We start from the raw sequence: 12,913 nt of genomic DNA, 5'->3' as shown, positions 1-12,913 counted from the left end.
ATACGGATAGAAAGGGACATAACCGCATCAAGGGAAAAGGGGGTCTCATATAATGCAAGCGCATCCTTAACCCTTTCGGATAACCCAGAGCAGAACTGACTCCTGAGAGCCGGGTCGTTCCATTGGGTATCCGTAGCCCACCTACTGAATTCAGAGCAATACTCCTCTACCGGCCGTTCTCCTTGTAAGAGTCTCTGTAATCTTGATTCAGCCAGTGCTACTCGGTCAGGGTCGTCATATATGAGACCCAAGGCCCCGAAAAACTCATCCACTGACCGAAGAGCCTGGGAATCAGTAGGTAAAGAGAACGCCCAGGACTGCGGGTCCCCCTGCAGCAGGGAAATAACAACCCCCACCCGCTGATCTTCATTACCAGAGGAGTGAGGGCGCAGTTTAAAATATAACTTACAGGCCTCACGGAATGCCCAAAACTTGTCCCTTCCCCCAGAAAATCTGTCAGGGAGAGGGACCTTGGGTTCCGCAACAACCTGGTTACCAGTAGCAACCGCTGGGCTTGCGGTCAGTTGTAATTGCTGCTGTTGCTGGAGGACCGACGCCTTCAATCCTACCACCTCCAAAGACAGGCCATGAAATTGTTTGGACAGAGCAGCAATTTGATCCATACTGGATTCTAAGTAGGTAAAAAAAAAAATATATAAATATATATATATATTATTTTTTTTACCTACACAAAATAAGGGCCAGACATAATGTAATGACCGGTGTCACGCACAGGGAGGAAAACAGGGAAAGCCCTGCCTAAGGGAGAGGGAAAGGTGGTGACCCCTAACTCACCTTGCGGCTGGCACCTGACTGCCCTGACGTCCCTAGACGGGTTCCTCACCCGTGCGGCGATCACGCGCCTAAACCCTGGCTTTCCCTGAAATGAGCCCTAGATAGTGAACGGGCCGGTGGGATCGCTAGTCCTCACCACTGCACTAAGAGGGAAACACCAGGGAGAGGACAGACAAACACAGACAAACACAAACACCCAGGTGGACGACAACAACTGTCCACAAAGGTCCAACAGGGATCCGGAGGGTAGCGTTCTGAATCAACAGTCAGAGAACGCAGCAACACAGCTCCAGTGGGTCAGGATAGATGTCCAGGCAGGAAGCTCTATCTCTGGCAACCAGAGAAGTGTGAGAGAGGAATATAAGGAGGTTTGGGAGTGCTGGACAAGGAACAGCTGAGGAGAAGGAGCTACGGATCCCTGAGTGAGCCAAAAGGGTTTGCAAAGCAAACCCAGAAAGCTACCATAAGGAAAACAGCCCCATCTTAAATAGAGCGTGCAGCCAACCGCTGCGACTTCCTGACCCCGGGTATAACGGAGTCAGGCGTGGTTCTCGATACCCTCGTGACAATTACTCAATGTGGATTTAATTAGGATACCATCTTGTCTCCAAACTATAGGAAAGATAGTACAGGCAGTTTCTTTATTAGATAGTTAATACGGTTGAAAAAAGACATAAGTCCATCAAGTTCAGCCAAGGAATAGGTGGGGATGGGAATTTTAGGAAAAAGGGGAATGAGTCCCAGATTTCTACACATTTTTATAGGCATTAAAGAGGTTGTCTCACTATGTACTACATAGCTTAGTCCCTAAGAGTCCTTCAAACATTTTTCCCACAACAGAAGTTAAGCTTATTGGTCTATAATTAACTGTGGAGGACCTAGAGCCCTTCTCGGATGATGGGTAAGTCTCCCCGACAGTTTAGCAAGCGCTCACTCCTAATTGGATTCATGTTCTCATTGTTGAATGCCTTTGTAGGATAAAAGGCTTATGATATACAGTACAGACCAAAAGTTTGGACACACCTTCTCACTCAAAGAGTTGTCTTTATTTTCATGACTATGAAAATTGTAGATTCACACTCAAGGCATCAAAACTATGAATTAACACGTGGAATTATATACATAACAAAAAAGTGTGAAACAACTGAAAATATGTCATATTCTAGGTTCTTCAAAGTAGCCACCTTTTGCTTTGATTACTGCTTTGCACACTTCCAACAAGTCTTGAAGGAGTTCCCAGAGATGCTTAGCACTTGTTGGCCCTTTTGCCATCACTCTGCGGTCCAGCTCACCCCAAACCATCTCGATCGGGTTCAGGTCCGGGGACTGTGGAGGCCAGGTCATCTGGGGCAGCACCCCATCACTCTCTTTCATGGTCAAATAGGTGTGTTTGGGGTCATTGTCCTGTTGAAAAATAAATGATGGTCCAACTAAACGTAAACCGGATGGAATAGCATGCTGCTGCAAGATGCTGTGGTAGCCATGCTGGTTCAGTATGCCTTCAATTTTTAATAAATCCCCAACAGTGTCACCAGCAAAGCACCCCCACACCATCACACCTCCTGATTCACACAGTCTCCTCTTAACAGTTGTTCTAGAGATGTGTCTGCTGCTAGAACTCTGTGTGGCATTGACCTGGTCTCTAATCGGAGCTGCTGTTAACCTGCGATTTCTGAGGCTGGTGACTCGAATGAACTTATCCTCCGCAGCAGAGGTGACTCTTGGTCTTCCTTTCCTGGGGCGGTCTGCATGTGAGCCAGTTTCTTTGTAGCGCTTGATGGTTTTTGTGACTGCACTTGGGTACACTTTCAAAGTTTTCCCAATTTTTCGGACCGACTGACCTTCATTTCTTAAAGTAATGATGGCCACTCGTTTTTCTTTACTTAGCTGATTTTTTCTTGCCATAATACAAATTCTAACAGTCTATTCAGTAGGACTATCAGTGTATCCACCTGACTTCTCCACAACGCAACTGATGGCCCCAACCCCATTTATAAGGCAAGAAATCCCACTTATTAAACCTGACAGGGCACATCTATGAAGTGAAAACCATTTCAGGTGACTACCTCTTGAAGCTCATCAAGAGAATGCCAAGAGTGTGCAAAGAAGTAATCAAAGCAAAAGGTGGCTACTTTGAAGAAAGGTGCTACTTTGAAGAACCTAGAATATGACATATTTTCAGTTGTTTCACACTTTTTTGTTATGTATATAATTCCACATGTGTTAATTCATAGTTTTGATGCCTTCAGTGTGAATCTACAATTTTCATAGTCATGAAAATAAAGAAAACTCTTTGAATGAGAAGGTGTGTCCAAACTTTTGGTCTGTACTGTATGTAATCTGATTGCTACCATCTTCTAACCCCTGATGACATCAGTTTCATGGCAAAATATGTTGGGGGAGTTATCCTGTTTTTTATTTCCATTCATATCTCTCAGTACACATACTAATGGCAGTACATACTGCAGACACACTGCCATCAACAATTCCTATAGGGCTTTGTTGCCAAAACGGGAATTAGATGCAGGGTGTGAAATGCAAAGTGTGTGGCTTGGTATCTACTGTGATGCTCCGGCCGCAGTCCCTCCTGACAGTGTAGCTGAATCACTAGCTGCTGTCAGTGAGATACAATTATAAGTCATTTAGTGAATCTTAAAAAAAAAAAAAAAGTACTGATGACAAGGCTGCCACTGATTCCAAATACTGCAGTGGTTTAGACCCATGGCTGCAGAAGATTCATCTCCACTATTGTAGATGACAATTAGATACCTTGGTGTTCAGTCTTTAGTCAGTGGTAACTTGGAATCTAATACCTATGACACAAGTTCACAGTTGTGATTCTACTGGAGCTGTAAAGAATGGCTACAGTTATACTGAATGTACTCCGCAGCTTTGGTAGAGCAACAGACAGCCACATAAATCACTGTGAAGAAGGCCACAGCAGAACCATATTGCAGCTGTAGGCTAGTGGAATTTAAAATAGCTACTTACCTCGCTATATCCACAGTTGCCGCTCTGTCCAGGCTTCTACTTACCTCACTATATCCACAGCCGCCCCTCTGTCCAGGCTTCTACTTACCTAACTATATCCAAAGCCACCTCTCTGTCCAGGCTTCTACTTACCTCACTATATCCACAGCTACCCCTCTATCCAGGCTTCTACTTACCTCACTATATCCACAGCCGCCCCTCTGTCCAGGCTTCTACTTACCTAACTATATCCAAAGCCACCTCTCTGTCCAGGCTTCTACTTACCTCGCTATATCCACAGTTGCCGCTCTGTCCAGGCTTCTACTTACCTCACTATATCCACAGCCGCCCCTCTGTCCAGGCTTCTACTTACCTAACTATATCCAAAGCCACCTCTCTGTCCAGGTTTCTACTTACCTTGCTATATGCACAGCAACCCCTCTGTCCAGGCTTCTACTTACCTCACTATATCCACAGCTACCCCTCTATCCAGGCTTCTACTTACCTTGCTATACGCACAGCTGCCTCTCTGTCCAGGCTTCTACTTACCTCACGATATCCACAGCTTCCCCTCTGTCCAGGCTTCTACTTACCTTGCTATATCAACAGCTGCCCCTCTGTCCAGGCTTCTACTTACCTTGCTATATCCACAGCTGCCCCTCTGTCCAGGCTTCTACTTACCTTGCTACATCCACAGCCACCTCTCTGTCCAGGCTTCTACTTATCTCACTATATCCACATACCCCCAGTGCCTCTCACCTGCCCCCAGTTCCTCTCCATCAGCCCCCAGTGCGCCCTTCCTGGTATTAAAATCATTGGTGGGCAGTGTGCCCCCCCCCCCGGTATTAAAATCATTGGTGGGCAGTGCGCCCCCCCTCCCCGGTATTAAAATCATTGGTGGGCAGTGCGCCCCCCCTCCCCGGTATTAAAATCATTGGTGGGTAGTGTGCCCTCCCGGTATTAAAATCATTGGTGGGCAGTGCGCCCACCCCCTCCCTGGTAATAAAATCATTGGTGGGCAGTGCGCCCTCCCCCCTCTACCTGGTATTAAAATCATTGGTGGGCAGTGCGCCCTCCCCGGTATTAAAATCATTGGTGGGCAGTGCGCCTTCCCCCCCTCCCTGGTATTAAAACCATTGGTGGGCAGTGCGCCCTCCCCCCTCCCCGGTATTAAAATAATTGGTGGTCAGTGCGCCCCCCCCCCCCGCCCTTCCCAATATAAAAAAAATCATTGGTGGGCAGTGCGCCCCTCGAACCCCAACCCCCCCGCCCTTCCCAGTATTAAAAATCATTGGTGGGCAGTGCGCCCCCGCCCTTCCCAGTATTAAAAATCATTGGTAGGCAGTGCGCCCCTCGCCCCCAACCCCCCCGCCCTTCCCAGTATTAAAAATCATCTTCCACAGTCTCTTTATCGTTGGCCCGGCCAGGAACCTACCAGGACGGGCAGCAAGTCCGTAACTATAGTATTGTATCCTTCCGAGACTAGGGTTGTGATCCCTGCAAAAACACTGGAGATAAACCTTCACGATGCCCCCTATACTCCTCCTACTAGCGGTCCTTCCCATAAGCACGTCTCTCCTCCTCTCTTACATTATAGTGATGTAGTTATATATACACGTATATATATATATATATATATATATATATGATAAAAGAAGAATATTTGGTATCATTTGTCCCTCTCTGGAGATTTTTTCTCACAATTTTTTACATTTATAGGAAACTTTCATTTGTGACGTGAGATCAATAAAGATTCAGTATAATTATAATTTTTATTTATTTATTTTAAAGAATAATGTTGATCAGCACTATGTAGGTGCTGAGATGTTGGTCAGCATACTGGAAAAGACAGACGGGTGCTGAGATGTTGGTCAGCATCTTGGAGGAGAAAAAGTGCTGATAGATGACGATCAGCTTCCTGGAGAGGAGGAGGATCTGACAGCTGGTGGACAGGAATTCGGCATCTGAGGCTGGAGGATAGTCCTGTAAAATAAAACATGTTTGGTCAATCCAAATGTGCATTAAAATTATTCCTGTATACAGTATGTTCTAGAACGGGATAGGAAAATATTGTGTGGTTGATCTATAAATTTGAGATTTGGAATAAGATTCCTGTGTAAAATGAGTTCTGTGAACTTGTAAAGAAGTTGACATTGTAGTTAAGTCTTGTAGTTCCTTACCTGCTTGGCATTGGAAGAATCACCAGTAGTTGTCCATGCCTTCAGAGTATCTTGGTTTCATTAGAGGTCCATAGATGATCTTTTTTCTACAGCACATAGGCAGGAAGATGGATGACTGTGGATGAGAAGGTAAATCAGGAACTTGAGTTAAAAAAGTGGACACCAACAAGAAGCACAAAGACCCAGTGTTCTATTGTACTATATAGATATAGTGTGTGGACCCAGATTATTGAGGTTGCCTCGTGCTAATGTCCTTATACAATTTTGACTAAATCTACACAAAGAGCCTCATATTTAAAGTATAATAAATCTAGCTGTAATGCAGTAACAAAATCTATATTTGCACCATATGCAGTCTGCTGAATTGATAGATGAGTTTGGGATCAGAGGAACACACATGCTGCTCACTTCTCCTTATTCTTCTACTAGTCTCTGATAAGTTAGACCCTCATCTCCTGTGTCTACAGAATCAATACTGCTATTCTCTTACCACAAGGAAACTTTTCCAAGTCTCAGCAATTCCTGTGTGACTTCATGCTGTAGACCAGACCTCGTACTCTGGAAAGAAAAGAAGAATAAAAATGTTTTCTGAGAAAATGCATGCTCTCTAAAAACTTAACTCTTTAAGGACACAGCCTTATTTCACCTTAAGGACCAGGCCATTTTTTGCAAATCTAACCAGTGTCACTTTAAGTGGTGATAACTTTAAAACACTTTTACTTATCCAGGCCATTCTGAGATTGTTTTTTCGTCACATATTGTACTTCATGACACTGGTAAAATGAAGTAAAAAATAATAATTTTTATTTATAAAAAAAATAAAAAATTTACCAAAAATTTGGGAAAATGTTCAAATTTCCATTCCTCTACTTTTATAAAGAAATTTTCAAAAACCCAGTTTTTAGGGACCAGTTCAGGTCTGAAGTCACTTTGCGAGGCTTACATAATAGAAACCACCCCAAAATGACCCCATTCTAGAAACTACACCCCTCAAGGTATTCAAAACAGATTTTATAAACGTCGTTAACCCTTTAGGTGTTGCACAAGATTTAATGGAACATTTTTGGGCAGATTTTCCATTTGAATTTTTTTTTTCCAGTAACAAAGCAAGGGTTAACAGCCAAACAAAACTCTATATCTATGGCCCTGATTCTGTACTTTACAGAAACACCCCATATGTGGTCGTAAACTGCTGTACGGGCACACGGCAGGGCGCAGAAGGAAAGGAATGCCATACGGTTTTTGGAAGGCAGATTTTGCTGGACTGTTTTTTTTTTTTACACCATGTCCCATTTGACACACCCCTAGAGTAGAAACTCCAAAAAGTTACCCCATTTTAGAAACTATGGGATAGGGTGGAAGTTTTGTTGGTACTAGTTTAGGGTACATATGATTTTTGGTTGCTCTATATTACACTTTTTGTGAGGCAAGGTAACAAGAAATAGCTGTTTTGGCACCGTTTTTATTTTTTGTTATTTACAACATTTATCTGACAGGTTAGATCATGTGGTATTTTTATAGACCAGGTTGTCACGGATGCGGCGATACCTAATATGTATACCTTTTATTTATTTATGTAAGTTAACAATGATTTCTTTTTTTAAACGAAAAAAATCATGTTTTAGTGTTTCCATAGTCTGAGAGACATAATTTTTTTCAGTTTTTGGGCGATTACCTTAGGTAGGGTATGATTTCTGCGGAATAAGATGAGGGTTTTATTTGCAATATTTTGGGGTGTGTGTGACTTTTTGATCGCTTGCTATAATTACACTTTTTGTGATGTAAGGTGACAAAAAATGGGTTAGGTCATATATATATGAATATGTATACTTTAGTTTTATTTATGTAAGTTTTACACAATAACATCTTTTTTAAAACAAAAAAAATGATGTTTTAGTGTCTCCATATTCTGAGCCATAGTTGTTTTAATTTTTTGGGCGATTGTCTCAGGTAGGGGCTCATTTTTTGCAGGATGAGGTGACGGTTAGATTGGTACTATTTTGGTGGGCAAATGCCTTTTTTATCGCTTGCTGTTGTTGGTGTTTATCTGAGGGGTTAGGTCATGTGATATGTTTATAGAGCCGGGGAAAATGACGTTTTTGTTTATTTTTACTTGAAACTTAATTTTTTGGGGGGAAAACTTTATTTTTTCAACTTTTTTTTTTCACTTAATTTTTTGTCCCACGTTGGGACTTCAACTTGTGGTTGTCTAATACCTTTACAATGCATTACAATACTTCTGTATTGGAATGCATTGGCTGTATGAGTAATACTGTGTGTATTACTCATACAGCTTCCTGCCTGTGAGATCCAGGGGGTTGGATCTCACAGGCTCGTCACCGGAAGGCAGCACGATGCCTTTCTTAGGCATCGTGCTGCCTTCCATGCCATCGGGTCCCCCCTACAGCCGCATGGGGACCCGATGGCATCTCCGATAACCGCCGCAACCGCAGGTAAAAGCCGGAAACTGCAGGTCTATTGACAGGACTCCCCCGCGTATTTAGCCAAGGTGCCTGCTCAATGATTTGAGCAGGCACCGGGTTCCGATTACTGCCCGCCGTACAGCGGTAATCGGAATTATACATGACCCCTATTGAAATGCAATGCACCAATTTCTTTCCTGGATGCAGTTCTGCAGTAAACTCTGTAGAACTTTATAGAACTATATAATAGTATGTTGCCAGTGTGGTGCCGGCCCACCAGAGGATCCTCCAGTGGTCCCAGGCTCTGATGCCATATCTGGCCCCATAGATCCGGGGAAAAAAAGATAAAACATTTTCTTGCCTTTGGAGCCAATTACTTGCCACAAGGGTCTCCTCCTATGATTCCGAAGCTATTAGGGCACCTTCATACACAGCTCCATTCACCTAAATGGGACTTGCCGAAATCCATGTGCTTCCCGCCAAAACTACCCTATTCAGATAAATGGAACTGATTTTGAGTGGCAAACATTTCAGCAACACAATCTGCAGCGTGAGAAGGCTCCCTAAACTTTATTGACAACATGCGCTGTACTTATTTGGTGGATGACGTCTCTTTAACCACTCCTTGCCTTCCCAGACCTATAACTTTTATATTTTTCCGTTCACATAGCTGCATGAGTACTTGATTTTTTAGCTGGATAAGTTGTACCTTGCAATGGCACCATATAATATTCCATACAATGTAGTGGGAAGCTGGAAAAAAATTCTAAAGTGGTGGAATTTAAAAAAAATGCTATTCTCCCAAAGTTTTATAGGTTTTGTTTTTACGACATTCACTTTGAGGTAAAACTGATCTATTACCTTCATTCTGTGGGTCAGTTTGATTACAAGGACTCCACATTTATATAGTTCTTCTTGGGTTTTAACACTTAAAAAAAAAAAAAAAAAAAACATTTTTTGAAGGGCGATCTGCACTTTTTATTCATACCGTTTGGAGTGTTTATGAATTTTTTATCACTATTTACTCCGTTTTTTTGTGGGTGATGAAACAACAGTGAATCAGACATTATTTTTTTTTTCCATTACACCATTTGCTGTATGGGATAAATATTTTTATATTTTATTAGTACTGACGTTTTTAGATATGGCGACACCTATGATGTTTTTTTTTACTTGTTTATTTTTCTTAGAATTTTGAGCATAAATGGGCGATTAAAATTTTTATTTTGCCTTTTTTTAGACTCCCCCAAGGGCCTAACAATATACAATCATCAGATTTCCATTTGCATTCAGTAATTTATTTAATTACATAAAAGAGAATTCTACAGGGTGTGAAATACCAGTGATAGGCTTAGAAGCTTTGTACAGGCTTAGGCCTATTACTACTAAGGAACGCCTTCCCCGATTTTAGAGAAGGGAAGGCGGTCTAGCCCTGGGAACGAACGCTTCCAGGGTTTTCAGCTCTCAAATGTCGTAGTCACAATTGACCATGGTAACTGAAGGGATTAATACTGATCACAGACATTAGCAGTGGGTGTCTGCTGTGGCCGCTGCTCCACCAATGAGAATTACCCTCACTTCAAATATAGACTGCATTTGAAGCCCCCCTGATGCACCCCAAGAGTAGAAACTCCATAAAAGTGACACCATCTAAGAAACTACACCCCTCAAGGTATTCAAAACTGATTTTAAAAACTTTGTTAACCGTTTAGGTGTTGCACAAGAGTTATTGGCGTTCCTTTCCTTCTGCGCCCTGCCGTTTGGTCATACAGCAGTTTACGACCACATATGGGGTGCTTCTGTAAACTGCGGTATGATGGTAACAAATATTAAGTTTTGTTTAGCTGTTAACCCTTGCTTTGTTAGTGGAAAAAAACGGATTAACATGGAAAATTTGCCAGAAAATTGCTTTTTTGGCACCATTTTTATTTTTTACCGTGTTCATCTGAGGGGTTAGTGGGGGGTATTTTTATTGAGCAGATTCTTACGGACGCGGCGATACCTAATATGTCTACTTTTTATTTATTTAATGTTTTACACTATATTATCTTTTTATAAAGAAAACAAATACATTTTAGTATCTCCATAGTCTAAGAATCATATATATATTTTTTTTAGCCGATTAGCTTATTTTGGGGGCTCATTTTTTGCGGGATGAGAGGACGGTTATATTGGCACCATTTTGGGGCGCATATGACTTTTTGATCACTTGCTATTACAATTTTTGTGATATAAGGTGACAAAGCAAAACTTTTTTTTGCACGTTTTTTTTAACGGTGTTCATCTGAGGGGTTAGGGAGGGGGTATTTTTATAGAGCAGATTATTACGGACGCGGCAATACCTAATAAGTCTACTTTTTTTTATTTATTTTAGTTTTACTAAATAATATTTTAGAATTTTTTTTGTTTTGTTTTAGTGTCTCAAGTCTGAGAACCAGTTTTTTATCCAATTGTCAGTGGCTAAATTGGGATATAAATTTAGTACTCCATGGAAGTGTGGTACTACCTAAAGCAACCGTCAATGTAGAGGCCCGGATGATCGGGGCATGTGTCGCACTGAGTAGTGGTGTCCTTCCATATCCCCCTCCTGCGACATACTCTGCACTTTTTGGGGGTCCGTCCCTTCTTTCCAGTATGGAAGTGTTGGCCAGGGACGATCCGGGCGCCTCCAGTTCCCGAGGTACTCCGGCCTGCTCTTTCCCGATCCGAAAAGATCAGGGCCTTGAGGACTGCCTCATAGAACTGAAGGAATGTCCCTGTGTTGCCAGCGCTCCAGGACAGCAGAAAAGAGTTGTACAAGGCAACCTGCACCAAGTAGACCGCAACTTTTTTGTACCATGCTCGGGTTTTGCGCATGGCATTATATGGCTTGAGGACTTGATCAGAGAGATCAACTTCTCCCATATACCGATTGTAGTCGACGATACAATCAGGCTTGAGGACCGTTGCCGCAGTACCTCGCACAGGGACAGGGTGTCACGACCATGTTTATGGCCGTGACTCCTTGGGAGCCGCATACAGTTGCCCGCGGTTTGGGTTGTTGTGTCAACCGCAGCTGGAGGCATTTTGCTGTTTGCCTCAGGTGTGGTTGCCGCGGACAACAGGTATGTGTGCAGTTGCCTTGGAGTTTGTGTGCGTGTATGTATGCACTTTTGTATGTCTGGTGTGCACTCTGTTTTATGTTTGGCGTGCACTGACATCTTTCCTTCACTGTGGTTGCCCGTGGCAACATTTGGTTGTATGTGTACATGTGGTGGCAGTCTCCCAGCCTTCGGGCTGACTCCCAGGACATGGTTGCCACCCATGTCGTTGCCTGCGGCAACAGCCACAGTGTGTTCTTGGTTTGGACACTTCCCCTTTAAGTTGTGTTTTCCCTTCTCTGGTTTTGGAAGGGTTAACTCCCTTTCTGTGTGTGTGAGTCACGGGGTGTGTCTGACTGTTGGGTGTGGCCTCTTGGCCCTATAAAGCCTCAGTGGAAGGCAGTACATAGAGAGGGTGCTTCAGCCATGCTTTCTGGAGACATCCTCCTGGTTATTTACCAACTGCCAGTGGGGGCCACCCTTCTGGTCATAAATATAATGTCGTTTGGTGTTTTGAAGATGTGTTTGTCTTTATGCTTCTTTATTGCAGCTTATGGATCTGGGTTCCTGTGCGTGGATGTGTGGTTGCTGGGTTCATCTCAGGTTGTGTGGACATCAGCTTGCCAGCACAGGGATCCAGTCAGCAAGGCTGTGGCAGGTAGGTGGAACTTGTACAGTTCACCTGCCATATCCGTAAGACTGTTAAAGGGAACCTGTCACCCAAAAATCGCCTATTAAGCTGTTTACAGTACCTTATAGTGCTGTATAGTCGTTTCCTGATGCACTTTTTGTTAGTTTTGCAGCATGTATGCTCAGTCAGAAATCGATGTTATATTCAGCTGCTGCCCCGTGCTTCAAGTCAGGCTTGAAGTCACGGGGGCATTGGCCTCGGCGTCTTACATGGCCCTCTCCCCGCCCCCTGCCTCTGTGACTGACAGCCGAAATCCGATTCCGGGACCGCGCTCAACGGCCGCATGCGCAGTAAAGGGCGGCAGGAGCGCGGTCCCGGCTGCCGCGCGTACTACGCGCCGTCTTACTTTCGCCGCACTGCGCATGCGCCCGACATCCTGTATCAAACGCGCCCGCGCCCAGATGCCGGGCGCGGGCGCGTTTGATACAGGATGTCGGGCGCATGCGCAGTGCGGCGAAAGTAAGACGGCGCGTAGTACGCGCGGCAGCCGGGACCGCGCTCCTGCCGCCCTTTACTGCGCATGCGGCCGTTGAGCGCGGTCCCGGAATCGGATTTCGGCTGTCAGTCACAGAGGCAGGGGGCGGGGAGAGGGCCATGTAAGACGCCGAGGCCGCTGCCCCCGTGACTTCAAGCCTGACTTGAAGCACGGGGCAGCAGCTGAATATAACATCGATTTCTGACTGAGCATACATGCTGCAAAACTAACAAAAAGTGCATCAGGAAACGACTATACAGCACTATAAGGTACTGTAAACAGCTTAATAGGCGATTTTT

The 12,913-nt window shown here is 43.9% G+C and overlaps 1 long non-coding RNA gene across 1 annotated transcript; it reads right to left on the bottom strand.

Moving 5' to 3' along the window:
* Positions 1 to 5,611: 5,611 nt before the first annotated feature.
* LOC122920473 lies at positions 5,612 to 6,499 on the bottom strand. Its single transcript, XR_006386918.1, has 3 exons — positions 6,436 to 6,499; positions 5,946 to 6,060; positions 5,612 to 5,748 (listed from the first exon to the last, which is right to left on the bottom strand). It is a non-coding gene; the product is annotated as an uncharacterized LOC122920473 (long non-coding RNA).
* Between the last annotated feature and the right edge of the window lie 6,414 nt (positions 6,500 to 12,913).

Source organism: Bufo gargarizans, chromosome 10, assembly GCF_014858855.1.
Source record: "Bufo gargarizans isolate SCDJY-AF-19 chromosome 10, ASM1485885v1, whole genome shotgun sequence".
Taxonomy (NCBI): domain Eukaryota; kingdom Metazoa; phylum Chordata; class Amphibia; order Anura; family Bufonidae; genus Bufo; species Bufo gargarizans.
This window is presented reverse-complemented; position numbering and strand designations above follow the sequence as displayed.